A 17015-nucleotide genomic window follows, 5' to 3' on the forward strand; every position below is an offset into this window, starting at 1 on the left:
CTAAAATTTAGCCATTGAAGTATTTACCCAAGAGAAAAGAAAAATATATGTCCAGAAGACGACATATACATAATGTTCACAGCTGCTTACTTTGTAATAACCAAAAACTGGAAACTTTCCATGAAAGAGTACGTGAATAAATATAATCATACTCTATCATAGAATAATACTAATAAATAAAACATAGAATAAACTCTCATATAGGCTACAACATGGAAGAATCTCAAAATATTATTCTGACTGAAAAAAGCCAGAATAAAAAGAGTACATATTTTATGATTCTATTTATAGAAGAACTCTAGAATATGCAAAGTAATCTAGGGTATAAGAAAGTTGCATGGGTATAGGGAAAGAGAAGCAGGATGGAGGGATTATAAACTGGCAAATGGTCAGGTGGATGGATATGTTCAGTACCTTGCTTATGTCATTATATAATGACAAATATATATAATATGACAAATATATGATATATATAACATATATAGTGTTAAATAAATAAATATAAATATGTAAAGATATATTTTAAATGTGCGTAATTTGTCAGTTATATCTAAATAAAATTGTTAAAAAATACAATGCATCAAAATTTTTAAATGCAGCTAAAGTAGTGCTTCAAGGGAAATTTATGGCTTTCAATTTACATGTAGAAAAGAGAAATGATATAAGTCAATAACTGAAATTTCCATCTTAAGAAATTAGGAAAACTAAAGCAAATTAAAATAGAAGGGAGGAAATGATAAAGATAAGAGCAGAAATTATTATCAATAAATATCAGGAATGAAAAAATGGATATAACTAGAGATACACAGACATTAAATGAATAAGGGAATATTATGAACAACTTTATGCCAATAAATTTGAAAATTTGGATTCAAAAATTGTTTGAAAGACAGCATTACAAAAATGAATTCAAGAAGAAATAGAAAACTTTCATAGCCTTAAGTCAATTAAAGATATTAAATTTGTAACTAAAATTTCCCCACAAATAAAACTTCACACCCTGATGAATATAAATATTAATATAACATTATATAATATTATATAAATTATATAATATAAACATATATTACATATAATTTCTATATCAATAAATAAAAGCAGAGAAAAAAGAGAGAAGAGGTGAGGAGAAGAATAAAGAGTAAAAGAAAGGATGGGATTTTCATGTAATAAATTATTATAAAAAACTATTTATAAACCAGAGCACAGAATAAGTGACCAAGTTGTGATTCAACCCAGATGTTACATTTAATGCCTTACTCTTTGCCTTTATTACAATCATATACGCCTAATTGCAGCTAAACACATCAGTAAAAAAAGGCATTCACCTATTTAAAATTCACCTAGAACCCTAGCCTCCATAAAACTAGAACCACAACAAAGTCATGAATTATTTTTCAGAATCAAGTAACTACAAATTTCATCCTATTTGTTCAAAATCTAATCAAGGTTTGCCAGTTCCAGAATGGGTTATTACACCAGGGCTCATTTTGGCAGTTGGCCCTTATAATATCAGGCACTCCCCCAGAACCATGGCATTTTGCTTTCTTCACAGAAGCCACCTTATGGCAACAACTCCTTTTTTTTTTTTCTTCTCTTTCATAAACATTTAAGTCTCCAAAGGAAAGGGAAACCAGGATGTGGACTATCTCATGAGCTCTTCTACTCCATTTTAAAGGGACTTTAATAATGCATTATTCCTTCAGTTTGGATAACCAGATGGTTTCTCCAGATCATGTTACCACAAAATACAGGCTGCCAATTTTCTTGTAAAGTAACTGTCAATCTTTTAAATATGAACTATCAATACCATTTTTTCAATCTTATAGCAAAAAGCAATGTGTCAATTGTCAAGGTAGGTGTTGGACCCCATTGTTTTATTCTCTAATGCTTGACATAAATGATGTAATATATGCAAGTGATGTAAAATTTATTTTTAAAAAAAGTGCTTGTAAACAGTGAAATGCTACTCAAATAAAAGATTGTTATGGGTTTCCTCCTGTGGGTTTCATTGGATGTTAAGTTATTGAGCTACTAATAATTTTGGATACCTCCATTTTTTCCTCAAGAACATTTATTAAAATGCTTAGCTGTTGAAAAATATGTAAATGAGAAGATAATTTTATTAACCCAGACCGTGCAGTGTTAGCTTATGAGAAGTTTAGAGAGTTGGTACTATGCTAAAATGAGATATTTGTTTATTAGATTGAGATGCTTAGCAGAAAACATATGGAGGAATATACATATACATTGGATTAAGGTTTTGTAAAAACACAAATAATATTTCAAGAAGAAAATAAACATTAAGGGTTCTTGTTGTTGAATATAGGGTTCTTTCCATTCTGCCCATTTTAAAATCCATTTTATAGATTTTGTAATTTTTCAAGAGTTAAGACTTTGCAGCTTAATTTATGTGATTATCCAGAGAAACTAATTCAAAAAGTGGACAACTTTGTGGAAGTGACTTTATCGGGCTTAGGAAGGCAAAATTTAAAAGGAAAACTAATTTTGTCACAAATATCCTTCAGTCAGCAAAAGCTCTTATTTAAAGTAGTCAGACTTTCTAAAATACTTAGGCAATTAAAATCACTGATTTATTTTACATAATGGGAGGATCTCAAACAGTATGATTCATTTCAACTCATCCAGAATATCAACCCCCTTTCAATCTTACCTAGCTGCTAGCTGGAGTGTAGAACTGTAAAATGTTAATTGGCGAGAGAGAACATGTTTGGAACACCTGACTTTGAGTTTCAAACAAAGCCCTTTCTCATTTCTGAGCTCAGACATAGATGCTGACACATTTCTGGGTGGGCCAATGGAAGACTCTTTTCTAAGGGTTTTCCACCACCAATATTCATTGCCTAAAGTGTATTCAAAATGGTGATTATGAATATGCACATATACCAGGTTGCTCAGAAAAACTCCATTGTGAGTTTTTCAGAAATACATCTGCCCACTCATCTACCTTCTTTCTCCCACCACTCCCTTCCTTCCTCTACCAGACCATTTTCTAAGGATATTAAGGTTGAGACTGAAGAACTCACTCCAAATCATTAGACAGCAGTTGTAACAGTAGCCAAGAGAAAGGAGCTTCTTTTTGTTTAACATAGAACTGACAGGGTAGTTGGATCCCAACGTCCACAGTGGGAAACTAAGACCCAACTTGTAGGTAAATCTGATTAAAGTGGGACATAAGGAAAAGAATCAGAAATGAAATCTTTAAGGAAACTCTTACAAGCTAAACAATACACAAAGCATCATCTCTTCTTTTGTCAACAATACTCTTGTGTATGTCTATGTATTTGTATATGTTTCTATGCATGTGGAAAAATATGGAAGGATAACACCTCTGTATCACTTGAATCGCTAAACCAGTCATCATATAGAAGAAAACAATTGGGTACTAAAAATCATATACATCAAAAAAGCTATATCAAATCATTTCAATATTTACTTTAAAAAATTTTTTTTCTAAAGTGAGCATGGTAGAGTGGAAGTAGAAAATTGTATAAGTGGACTGACCATTTGCATTTGGATGTTGGTAATTACAAGCTGGGTGAACTTGAGTAACTCTCCTCTGAACTTTCCACATTTGTGAATGATTGAATTGAACCAGGTAACCACTATGTTCTCTTCTGCTATCAAAACACATCTTGGTTTTACATAAGCAAGATTAAACATCTTACAGAAACATTTAAAGTTATTTCAGATAGCTAAACCATTTTTAAGACACCATGTTAACTAACTATAAAAAAAAAAAGATCTTTGTAAAACAGTAAACCTCAGGTTGGTACTGATGAAGTCCAAGGTGACAGCAATCTCCTTTTGAATACTATTGGCCTTTGCACCCCACACTGTTTGCTTCTTGGGACAAAGGAGCTTGTCAGGCCATTGTTTATTGGGCATGTTAGGTGCCCAATAAGTATTTGTTGCATGATTAAATAAATAAACCCTTAAATTTAAGTCTTTTTTACTCAGAGATCTATTTCATGAAGTGGAGAATTATTTGGTATGGTTTAGGGGGGAGAAAAAGAAACCTAAACAAATAAATAATAAAGAAACCTGTTTTTCTGAATTTTTGTTTTCTTGTTCAGCAGTCCTTGAAGATCTCTGTATTTTCCTCCAGGTAGGAAAAAACTCTTTCTTTTGTAAAGAATATCTGCCCATCTTATAATTGCTATAGGGCACACCCGTTCATGTGGCAGCACTGACGGATGTATTTCTCATATGAACTTGAAGCCTGAGATGTATGTACCTGAACAACAGATTAATCAGCACATGAACATGAGCTGTTGTGTCTTACTGATTAATTATGCTGAATGATGGATACAGGTTTAATCACTTTACCTGATAGATGTTAGGAGCTTGCAAATGATAGTCACGATATCATTTCTCAATAAATTGCTTTTTAACCAGCTTACTGTAGAAACTTCAGGTAGTTGATGTTCCAGGGGGGAAAAAAAGCACAGGATTTTCCATGCATCACTTTACATTTCTACTAATTTATCTTAAAGTTTGTTCTCTGACCAAAAAGTCATACTTATGTAAATACAACAGTTATCCAGGAATTCCACTGTGGGGAAATCTGTCTGTCTTATCAACTAGAAAACATAATTTAAAAGGTTAATAGGATTCATAATTGGGTTTAAAATGTTAAGGAAATTTCCTTAAGCTTTAAAACCATCAACTCATGGTTAAAATTACCTGTCTAAAAATGAAGAGGAAGACACGTAACTACAAATTGGCTCTTCTGCTTTTGAGGGAAATGCTAGATTGGTTCATATAAGAAAAATGGAGGAGCTTATTGATCATTTCTGCAATTGAAAAAAAACCAGCATGTATTGTATAATTAATATTTTCCTCCTAAACAATTTAGTAGACAGTCCCTAAGGAGAAAATAAATAATATATGGACCATTGAGGTTTAACAAATTGATAGAAACCCCTCCCACTGGCACTAAAGTTAATCTCTCTTTCCCTTTTTATTTCATTGCAATTTGTACTTCTATCACAGCTTATTATTAGCATAGATTTTCACCCTATGAGAATTTATTAGAGCTACCTATGTGCATTGCTCTCTACTTCATTAGAGGTAGTGGTGGGCTGGAAAACAGTGGCCATCATACCTTATTTAGCACTGTCCTTCACAATGCTTAAATATTTCCTTACAGGCAGTAGGTACTCAATAAAATCTTATTGAATTTAACTGAATAAATGTATAGATTACACAGGGGAAAAGGTTAGTTTGTCCATACATGATCTCCCTAACTCCTTTCAGCTATAGGTAAACTGCCTTAAACCTCAACCCCACTCAGGCTCTGACTGAACCTATACCCATAAAGGGCTACACTCTGATTAGTGGGTTGAGTCTAGCATTACCTGTGAGCGACAGGGTGTCTTCCCAGATGTACCCTCTCTTGCTCTCTGTCCTTTTTTACAGGACATTGGTGAGTCTTCTGCCACACTGATCCCTTATGAGTACTTCAGTCTCCCTGTGGGGTGTTAGACTGAGCCTCATAACCTAGCTGGGTAAACTTGAGGGGGCATTGCTATGGGGCCTAACTTCCTGCCAACACCCTCTGCTGTAATCCAAGCCTAGTCATGAACTTGAATAATTTCACCATCTGGAAACTTCAGTTGCCGACACCAGCTCTTATTTTCATACCCAAACTTAAACTCTTTCCACCATTTATCCTGAGTCTAAAGCAACCATGGTGGAGTTCCCACCAAAGTATCAGGATCAGAGCCAATGCATGGCTGGCTTGAGATTTCAACAGAAGTGTGAGCAAGATTTCTGGAGCTTTCTCTGAAAGGTAGAAGAGCAGATGCAGAGTTTCAGGTTGAAAAGGCCCTTTTGTGGCAATTACAAGGTTAGTGGAATCACAAATAATAATGTTGGGAGTCAAAGAACCTTGGCTTCCTGAGCCAGTTTCTTCTTAACTGCTCCAAGCTTCAGCGTCCCCGTCTGTCCAACAGAGATAAAGCTGGCTTGTTATAAGGCTTAAGTGGTGCAGGGAGAAAGAACATAAAGTGCCTAGTACAGTATCTGATTTGTTAGTGCTTAATAAATATTAACTACATTTAATTTTTTTCTTTTCATATAAGAAGAGCAAACAGCAGTTAACTCAACAAAAATAGGTTGGAGAAGTGGGCATAGCCCTGGAAGTGACCACTGACCTTGGAGGCTTCCAGAAGGCTTGAATTAATTCAACCCTAAATGGCCCTGATTCAAGTCATGGAGGGAAAGGAGACCTGTAGGCCCTCCTCCCAGGGGGGCTTAACCCTGACACACTTTGAGCCTTTTAGTGATAACCCTAGACCTATGTCTTTTGCCAATGCTGGTGCTACAAAGCAAAAACTAGGCACATGGTGACAACAGCACTTGAAGACAGGCCCAGCCCTAACACTTGTGGGACTCAGGACAAGGGTACAAATGGAGGTCCATGCATCTTATATCTAAGTATTTAAAAGTTATAAATAAGGCTATCAAACCATTAAATAAAATGTTTGATCCTCTGACCTTACAAATATACCTTCATACAACCAGGAAATTCAGGTTTGAATTTACAATTTTTGGACACTTTAGAGTTTCCTGCTATAATGTAGTGGTGCAGGGGAGCTGTCTCCAGACCCTTGTCTGTCCCAGCTTAGGTCTTCATCGGGAGGGTCTGGCTACATACTTCCTTCTTCAAAAGGAGCCCCTTAAAAATCCCTTGGGTTTGGGGGTAAGTAAATTGGTGGCTTGGTCTACTTTCAAGTGAAGAACTCAGAAAGTAGGCTTGCACAGGCTCTGGAAACTGACTCAGGACCATGTGGATGTAGACGAAATACCGGGTACTCACAGTATGGTCTAGAAGGGGGAGGTACTGTCACTAGTGAGGACATCCCCTTGGTCTTATTCTCCTCTGGTTTCAGCCACAGGGGAGCTAGAACAGGGCCCTCTAAAGCCCAGGGCCTGGGAAAGAAGTCCATCTTGCCCAGGTCTAAGGGCAAGATGCTTAAGTGATGGGTTTAGTAACAAAAGATCACACCCTGAATGTAGGAGTAGCAGCCCTTGGTTACAAAGCATGAGTTATGCCCAAGGATATAAAATCTGACCATCATTTGCTGATGTGCTATGACAGTGACTCAAGGGAATTTAGCATTCGGGGATTTTTTGAATCTCTTTTTTTTCTCTTTTACTTTCCCCATTTTCGTCTCTTTTTTTTTTTCTGGCTTCTAAGTGTGTGCACTGCTGTTTTATTATAAGGAAATAGTTGTTTTTTGGTCAGTTAGCAGGATAGGTGTGTCGTCCTTGAGTCTTTATAATAGAAAACTTTAAAAAACTTTATACACAACTTTTATTTGGGTAATCAATCAATATCTTTATGTGAAAAAGCCTTGAATTATTCTTGCAAATGATACAACCCACCTAAGACCTTCTGATCAAAGTTCCATCTACAGAAGACAATAAAAGATTATATAGCTTTAAAATAAAGATTTAAAACTTCTAAAACTATATTCTATTCTTCCTATTTTCCACCCAGGGGAGCTCTTCAAAGCAAAGATGGAAAATTAGCTAGCTATCCAGAATTACTACGTGTGGGAAAGAACTATGAATGATAGGCAGTTACTTAGAAACTAAGGTTTCCATTATTCAGATTATTATGTCAGTAATATTAAGATGATAGTCCTTTATAATGAGTACAATCACAGAAATTTAAAGTTGATAGGGACTTCAAAAATTATCAAAATCACTGTGAAAAAAACTAAAAATTGAAGTGGTTTAGTAAGTTGTTCAAGGTCATAGGGGTAGAGATTGGACTGGGATCCAGATGTCATTGTTAGTTAAGTGGTTGTCTTAGTTTTGGCTACTATAGCAAATTACCATGGAGTGAGTGGCTTAAACAACAAACATTTACTCCTCACAGATCTGAAGGCTGGGAAGTCCAAGATCAAGGTTCTGGCAGATTCTTTGCTGGTGAAATCCCCCTTCCTGTTTTGTAGGTGGCTGCTTTCTTGCTACATTTTCACATGGTGGGGGAGAGAGAGATCATCTGTCTCATGTTTCTTCCTACAAGAGCATCAGTCGCATTCATGAGGGCTCCACCGATCACCTCCCAAAGGCCCCACCTCCTCATACCATCACATCAGGGATTAGGGTTTCAACACGTGAATTTGGGGAGGATACAAATGTTCATAACACTGAGTTTTCCTCTGTAATGAGGTACTGACTATAGGACTGTGAGTACTAAGTGTTTCCAGATTTTCTTGGAAGATTTAAAATAAAGGTAAGAAACGGTGTTAATGAAAGAAGAAAAAAGTAAAGGAACAGGAACCTCCGTGTGCCTCAGGGTATCTAGAAAGGAGACTCTCCTGGGTCACAGGCATACAGGGAGGCTGTCATCTCCTCTGGACCCCAATGCCTAATCTGAAACTATTAGTACCATAGTCCCCACTTATCTGTAGTTTTGCTTTCATTGGTTTCAGTTACCCAGGGTCAACCACGGTCCAAAAATATTAAATGGAAAATTCCACAGAAATAAACAATTCACAAGTTTTAAATTGTGTGCCATTCTAAGTAGCAGTGATGAAATCTCCCGCCATCCCACTCTGTCCTGCTGGGGACATGAATCACCCCTTTGTCCAGCATATGTTGCTTGTTCGCCACTTAGTAGCATCATGGTTGACTGTCACACTATTGCAGTGCTTGTGTTCAAATAAACCTTATTTTACTTAACAATGGCCTCAAAGTGCAAGAGTAGTGATGCTGGCCATCCAGATATTCTCTCACTGTGCCTGATTTATAAATTAAACTTTACCACAGGTATGAATGTACAGGAAAAAACATAGTATACATAGGGTTCAGTACTATCCATAGTTTCAGGTATCCACTAGGGGTCTTGGAGTGTATCCCTCGTGGATAAAGTGGGCCTACCGTGTATCATTTTTCTAAGGAGACCGTCTCATCTAAAGACAGAAAGAAAAGAGGCAGAAAATCATAGCAAAGAGAAGACCACCCAGAAATTTGAAATATTAAACATCAAGTCTGAATTTGGTTTGAATCATCATCCTGCCCACTGATAAGTTTTCATGAAGTACAGAACTCATAAGGCACAGGAAGATGAGTCAAAGTCCTTTTCCTCCACAGAAATCACTTTCTGAGTTACTCTTTGGGGAAAAGAGCTCAGTTAAATAAGCCCAAATGCTTTGCATGTTTGATTTGAAGTGGATCTGACAATGACACACCAAGGAGGCATCAGTATTAGTAGCCAGAGCTGGTGATGCTGAGTGCAGCAAGCTGGAGGCATAGAATCTATAACGACACAGAATCAGTCCAAATAGGATTAATTTAGGACTGCCTGTCACTTGTGACTCTTGGGCCAGTTGTACAAGGAGGACTGGCTGAGATTGCGAAATGGCCTTGAACTTGTTTTTACTTGTAACTAGCAGCTGTATGAACTCGCCCCCTAAATTTAGCACATAGGAGGATGAAGAGTTGAAGGAAAACTAATAGAAGGTAAGTGGATTCTCCACTGAGGTAGATTCCCCTCTTACATAAGGAGATCCCAAGGGCATGTGTTTCAAGGAATATGCTTACAATATTAGTTCACTTAGGATGGAAGTTTCCATTTTGAGGGTTCATGTATTTGTCACAGATTGAATACTGACTTGGCATTGTCTCTAAAGCAACTCAGGTGTAATCCCTCAAGAAATGGGAAAGTCAGCATCATTCCAGAAGTAATGTTGGAAGTGGATTTCTGACTACTCTACATGAAAAAATATATGTTTTATATAAAATAGAGAAAAAATGAAAATCTCTCCCAGAATCAGAAAATATTAGATGTGGAAAGGATCCTCGAGATAATCTATTTTAATCTTCTTATTTAATAAATGAGGAGCAAAATTCTAGAGAAGTTAGAGGACAGACCAAGATTACAGAGCCAATAGAGAAAGGTAGTATAGAGCAGTGGTTTAAAAAGTGTGCTCTAGTGTCACACTGCCTTGGTATAAATGGTGGCTCCACTAATTACTGGTTATGTAACTTTGAGCACGTTATTCAAATTTTCTGCATGTCAGATATCCTATATATAAATGGGAATCATAGTTTCTACTATACTGAGATTACCATGACAATTAAATAAGGTATTTTGTATAAAATGGTCTGTACAGTTGCAAGACAGATGGTAATCAATAAACACTAATTATTCATAATAGTAATAATAGTATCATGATGACGATGATAACTTCATCATTTTTGTTACATGACAAGATAAGAATTAATTCAGAGATCTACATTTGTGCCCTCTAAAACTCACCAGAAATTTCAGAGTCAAATTTAACTGCAGTCAGCTATAAGCTAATGAAAGGCTTTTCTACTGAAAGAGCTAAGTGCATTACTGATAGGATAAAGACTGAAGTACTTTTGGAAGAGTTGAATAGACTGCAGAGGATACAACTGAAGAACTTAGTAACATGTAGAACAATTAAAAGTGAATGGACATGGATTTCTGGACAGATGTCAGCCTAACAAAGAGATCTAGTGAATTGTCACAGAACTCTGTCTTCAGTTTTATTCTCGATAACATATTCATAAATACCCTCAATATAGAGGACAATGCTTTTCAATCAGGAGGATGAAGTTAAATTGATGAGGTCAAGTGTTAGCAGTCTACAGCCAAAAGATAAGTTTAGAGAGAAAAAAATGAATAGATATATTTCAATTTTAAAAAAGCAACTGTGCAAGCAAAAGACAAAGGAGAAGTTTTAGCAGTAGCACATGTCAAAAACATTTATCAGTTTCAGCTGCCATTAAACCTAAAATGATGCAAAACCCAAAAAGCAGTAAGTTTACTGACAACAAATCCATGTATCAGTTGAAAATTGTGAGTAAATATTTTATGAATTTGAAAAGCTGGATGACTATTGCCTCTCTAGAATAATATCACAAGGTAGAAATCAAAATCCTCAGGAAATAAATGTTGAAAAAAGTGAAAGAGATGAATCAAAGCTGACAGATCTCAAGAAAAGAGTAGACAAAAAGTGAAATCAATGCAGTCATAATGATGAAAATGGAATGCACACAAAGGCGAAAAAAAAAACACTGAAGAATACATATTGGCAGAGAGGATAAAAATAAAGCATATTTATAAAAAGAAATGGAAGAAAAAATAAAGACGAATGAGCAAATGATAGAGAATTAGGGAAGGAAAATCCACCTAAGCAGGGTCTCCAAAAAAGGAAACAACTTACTGGGAAAAACTATAGAGTCATAATGCAAGAAATTTTTCCTGAAATAAAAGTGGGCTTGAATCTCCATGCTGAAAAGGTACATCTTTGCTGGATTAATTGACCCAGAATAGTGGATACCAAGATGTATGGAATTCAGAGTACAGAAACCCATTAGCAGCCAGAAAAACAGATTAAAATATGAATGGTAGGAAAATCTACAGGATCATTCAAACTTATAAGAAGATTGTTGATCAACATATAAAATTAACTTAAAGGAAATATAAGCCAAGGAAATTATATTAAGTCAAATTATTCTTTAGGTATAAAAGCTACAGGCAAATAGCATTATATAAATGAGAACTGAGAAAAAGTTGTTCCCATGCGTCTTTCTGGGGGAAATTATTAGAGGGCAAAGTTCAGCCTCCAAAAATGACTGGGGGAAAACCAGAGCAACTGGATAGGAGGGAGCATTGAATGGTTAATAGCTGGGAGTCAAAGGATATCATTTAAAGCTGACAGATCGAATAATAGAAGTATAAGAGCATTTAACTCTACAATGATAATAATCAAACAAGACTTTTAAATTGACTAAAATTGAAGGGTAGAAGTGAGAGAGAAGAGGGGAAAGGAAGTAGAAATACACTAATTACATCATCTCTTATTGAACAAGAGATTCATTTTTTTAAAAAGGACTAAGTTTGTTATAAAACTTTGTTATTTTAAAGGAATGCAATGCTTCCTAAATATCAGAGCTACACGCATAAACACACATGGAAATGAAGAAAATGGAACACATAGTAAAACATACACACAAAGTTATGAATACAATGAAAAACCATGAACAATCTTCATAGAACTAATGAAAAGTATATATATCATTATTTTATTAAAATTTAAGAGTAGATTATAGAACAAAGTCCAATGCTTTGCAACACACATTAATATTTCTATTTATGGACATAGAAATCTATTCATAATCTGATCTTATCTTTTATTACCCTCCTTTCACTGACTCTACTGCTAGCCTCCCTGCTATTGTGGAATAGGCCAGACCTCCAGCTACTGCCCCAAGGCCTCTGTAATTGCTGTCTGAGTTGCTTTCTCTGAAATCTTCCCATAATCAGCTACTTCTTATTCATAATCTCTAGGTCTTTATGTTCCCTTTCCAGAGAAAGAATTTCTCAGCCAATGTTTAGAAAGAAATGAATAAGGGAGAAGAAAGCATATTTATTCGTGTGTGTGTGTGTGTGTATGTGTGTTGTATTGGCTTGTATATATATATAAAATTTTTCTAGAAAGTTAAATAAGAACTTAGTAATAGTGATCTTCAAGGGGAAAGGAAACTGAGCATCTGAGAGGAATTTATCGTTGGGGGGTGGAATTTCTTGCTTTTATATCTTTTCATACTTTGGAGATTTGACCCATGTGTCTATATTATCTATTTTTTAAAAATTTAACATAATGATGTATTATGGTGATAACTAAGAGAAAGGCACAGAACCCAAAGAAAAGTTGTTAAGGTTTTCTTGGTGAATATGTATCCTCATATGAGTTTTAGACTAGAAAAAGGAATTAGCCAGGAGAGATGGAAGTGATGGATCTCCAGGTGGAAGATAGAACTGAAGACAATTTTAAAGTCAGAAATCAGCATTGTATGTTCAAAGGTACAAGACACTTAGCATAACTGAACTATAAAGAGCAAAACAGAGTGTGGGGAGAAGTGAGCCTGGAGAAACAGGTCAGGCCAAGTACTCACATCATGTTAGCAACCTCGTATCTCATTCTGGAAGCAATAAGAAGCCACCGTAGACCTCTAAGTGAAGCCTTTAAAAATATCACCATCTATCAAAAGTTAGCTGAATTCTTATATAATTAATACCAACTGTTATAACTTTTTTTGAATTCTAATTAATTTTTATTGGAGAATAGTTGACTTACAATGTTGTGTTAGTTTCCACTGTACAGCAAAGTGAATCAGTTTACATATACATATATCCACTCTTTTTTAGATTCTTTTCCCATATAGGTCATTATAGAGTACTGAGTAGAGTTCCCTCTGTAGGATCTTATTAGCTATCTTATATACAGTACTGTGTATATGTCAATCCCAATCTCCCAATTTATCCCTCCCCCACTTTCCGTCTTGGTAACCATAAGTTTGTTTTCTACATAGGTGACTCTATTTCTCTTTTCTAAATAAGTTCATTTGTACCCAACTGTTATAATACCCATACGACAGATTCAATTAAAACTCTGTGACTACTTTGGAGAAATGTCAATTTAGATCTTCTGCCCATTTTGTGATTTGGTTGTTTGGGGTTTTTTTTGATATTGAGCTGCATGAGCTGTTTGTATATTTTGTAGATTAATCACTTGTCAGTCTATTTGTTTGCAAATATTTTCTCCCATTCTGTGGGTTGTCTTTTCATTTTGTTTATGGTTTCCTTTGCTTCCTTTCCTTTCCTTTAAGTTTAATTAGTCCATTTGTTTATTTTTGTTTTTATCTCCATTTCTCTAGGAGATGGATCTTGCTGTGATTTATGTCAGAGAGTGTTCTGCCTATGTTTTCCTCTAAGAGTTTTATAGTATCTGGCCTTGTATTTAGATCTTTAATCCATTTTGAGTTTATTTTTGTGTCTGGTGTTAGGGAGTGTTCTAATTTCATTCTTTTACATGTAGCTCTCCAGTTTCCCCACCACCACTTATTGAAAAGACTGTCTTTTCTCTGTTGTAAATTCTTGCCTCCTTTGTCATAGATTAGGTGACTATACGTGTGTGGGTTTGTCTCTGGACTTTCTCCAAAGAAGACATACAGATGGCCAAGAGGCATATGAAAAGATGCTCAACATCACTAATTATTAGAGAAATGCAAATCAAAACTACAATGAGGTATCACCTCACACCAGTTAGAATAGGCATCATCAGAAAATCTACAAACAACAAATGCTGGAGAGGGTGTGGAGAAAAGGGAACCCTCTTGCACTGTTGGGGGGAATGTAAATTGATACAGCCACTATGGAGAACAATATGAAGGTTCCTTAAAAAACTAAAAATAGAATTACCATATGACCCAGCAATCCCACTACTGGGCATATACCCAGAGAAAACCATAATTCAAAAAGACACATGTACCCCAATGTTCATTGCAGCACTATTTACAATAGTCAGGTCATGGAAGCAACCTAAATGCCCATCGACAGACAAATGGATAAAGATGTGGTACATATATACAATGTAATATTACTCAGCTATAGAAGAGAATGAAATAATGCCATTTGCAGCAACATGGATGGACCTAGAGATTGTCACATTGAGTGAAGTAAGTCAGACAGAGAAAGACAAATATCATATGATATTGCTTATATGCAGAATTTTAAAAAATGGTACAAATGAACTTATTTACAAAACAGAAGTAGTCACAGATGTAAAAAACAAACATGGTTTGGGGGAAAAGGGGAGGGAGGGATAAACTGGGAAACTGGAATTGACTTATACACACTACTATATATAAAATAGATAACTAGTAAGAACCTACTGTATAGCACAGGGAACTCTACTCAATACTCTGTAATGACCTATATGGGAAAAGAGTCTAAAAAATAATGGATATATGTACATGTATAACTGATTCACTTTGTTGTACAGTAGAAACTAACACAACATTGTAAATCAACTACACTCCAATAAAAAATTTTTTAAATACAAAAAACAAAACAAAACTTTGTGACTAGTTGTGGCCAGAATGTGGAGAAATTTAAACCTTAATACTGTGGTGGCTGTGTAAATAGGTCTGGCCACTTTGAGTAGCAATTTATCAATATCTATTTGATTTGAAAATGGGTGTTTCATACATCCCATTCTATGTCTAAGTTTATGCCCAAGGAAAATATTCATGTAAAAATACAAGGAAGCGAGTAAAGGAGGTTATTATAGGATGCTTGCAATAGTAAGCTATGGAAAGCATCTGTCTCCATAAACAGAGGAATAGATAAATACATTATAATAAAATACATTGTGGTATATTCATAAAATATTATTCACAGTTAAAATGAATAAATGAAAAGTCACCTTAAACTTGCACATGCACACACACACACAATACCTAAGTCAATCCAGATGAGTGGAGTCCAAATATCCTGCATTCCTATTGTTGCTGTAACAAATTATCACAAACTTATTGGCTCAAAACAACAAAAATTTATTGTTTTATAGTTGTGGAAGTCAGAAGTCCAAAAATGTTGTTAACGGTCTAAAATCAAGGTGTTGGCAGGACTGCCTTCTGGAGGTTCTAGGGTAGAATCTGTTTTCTTGCCTTTTCCATTTCTAGGCTATGCACATTCCTTGGCTTGTGGTCCCATCTTGTCTTATCAAAGCCAACACTGGCTGCTCAAGTCTTTCTCACACTGCATCACTTTGACACACATTCCTCTGCTTCCTCCTCTTGTCTTTTAAAGATCCATGTGATTACACAGATAAGCCAGGATAATCTCCCTATTTTAAGGTTATCTGATTACTAACCTTAGTTCCATCTTCAATCTTAATTTCCTCTTTCCATGTAATACAACATATTCACAGGTTTGGGGGAATAGGATGGAGACATCTTTGGGGGGTCATATTTGCACCTACCATATACCTCTGACCACTGATACTTTACTGCACTATGATTCACCATCATGAGATAAGATCTGTTCAGTATAGCAGTAGGTAATTGTAAAATGCTCATTTATGTAGATATTATAGAAAGTAACTCTGGAAATCAGAGAGCACAGTATAGCAATCTCATTACCACCACCTGTTACCTACCTGAAATTCAGGGTTTACTACTTTTGAATCTAAGGATCATAGTACTTAACTAGGCTCAGTGAAGACCCAAGATAACCTTATCAGGGACCTGCAACTGAACTGTAGATGTGGTCAACCAAAGCCAAAATAACATCCGTAAGTGAGCAATTTGCATTGATCTGTGCAGATGAGACTGAAAACAGCACAAAACACTTTTCTTTCTTGAGTTTTCATGCAACTGAAGTCCAATTGCTAAGATCAAGTAGGTGAAGAAATCAATGCTTGCTGTTGATTTTCCAGGTTCCTAATACTCTAGGATGATTTGGGGAGTTGCTGTTCTATCAAACCATTCACAAATAAATGACTGGACACTCATTTCCATTTAGAATGTCTATTTAAATACTAATTTGACCTCTGAGTGTTCTGGGGGTTGGTTGAGTAATGCATGTAAAATTGTCATTAAAATTGCATATGAAGCCAAGTTAAAATGAAGCTATTATATCTTGTTGGCTGATTTTCTTCCCTGGAATCCTGAGAGGAAAGAAAGCAATGGCAGTAGATCATCAATAAGAAGAGACAGAAGAAGGAAAGTTTAACGTTCGTTATAAAAATAACTGAGCCTTTCAATTCAGCTGAGAGAATTAGACTTCTCCTGCTAAAACCCTTTATGATATTTTTAAAAATATGGTAGAAAATAATCCTCTTAAAAAATGAGACTTCTGAATGCCTTTCTGTTTTTGCACCGGAAATTAAGGGTGTAGAGCGTGTCATATAAATGCCTTTGGAGTTTCACAAGAAACACTCAGTGGAAATCCTTTTAAATTTATTTGGTGGTTTACTTCCCACCCTGAGGGGTTGAAAAGCTCAAGCACAGGAAGCAGTTACTGATTTACTGGTTGATCCACAGCCTTTAGTTTCAGTGACAGCTCATTTGACCCATTTCATTTCTCAAAATTGCTTTTTAATTTCCTGAGGATAGCAGCATTGTTGTAGTGTGTTGAGAGCATCATGTGTTTCAAAATG

At 35.5% G+C, this 17015-nt stretch overlaps 1 long non-coding RNA gene across 1 annotated transcript in view; it reads right to left on the minus strand.

Moving 5' to 3' along the window:
* The window catches only part of LOC309625361, a 60147-nt gene that overhangs the window by 20401 nt on the left and 22731 nt on the right, over positions 1–17015 (minus strand). Inside the window, exon 1 of the long non-coding RNA XR_014242481.1 lies at positions 1–17015. This exon is cut by the window's right edge and continues 22731 nt beyond it. This is a non-coding gene — a long non-coding RNA (uncharacterized lncRNA).

This window comes from Balaenoptera borealis, assembly GCF_965194805.1.
Source record: "Balaenoptera borealis genome assembly, chromosome: 3".
NCBI classification, from domain to species: domain Eukaryota; kingdom Metazoa; phylum Chordata; class Mammalia; order Artiodactyla; family Balaenopteridae; genus Balaenoptera; species Balaenoptera borealis.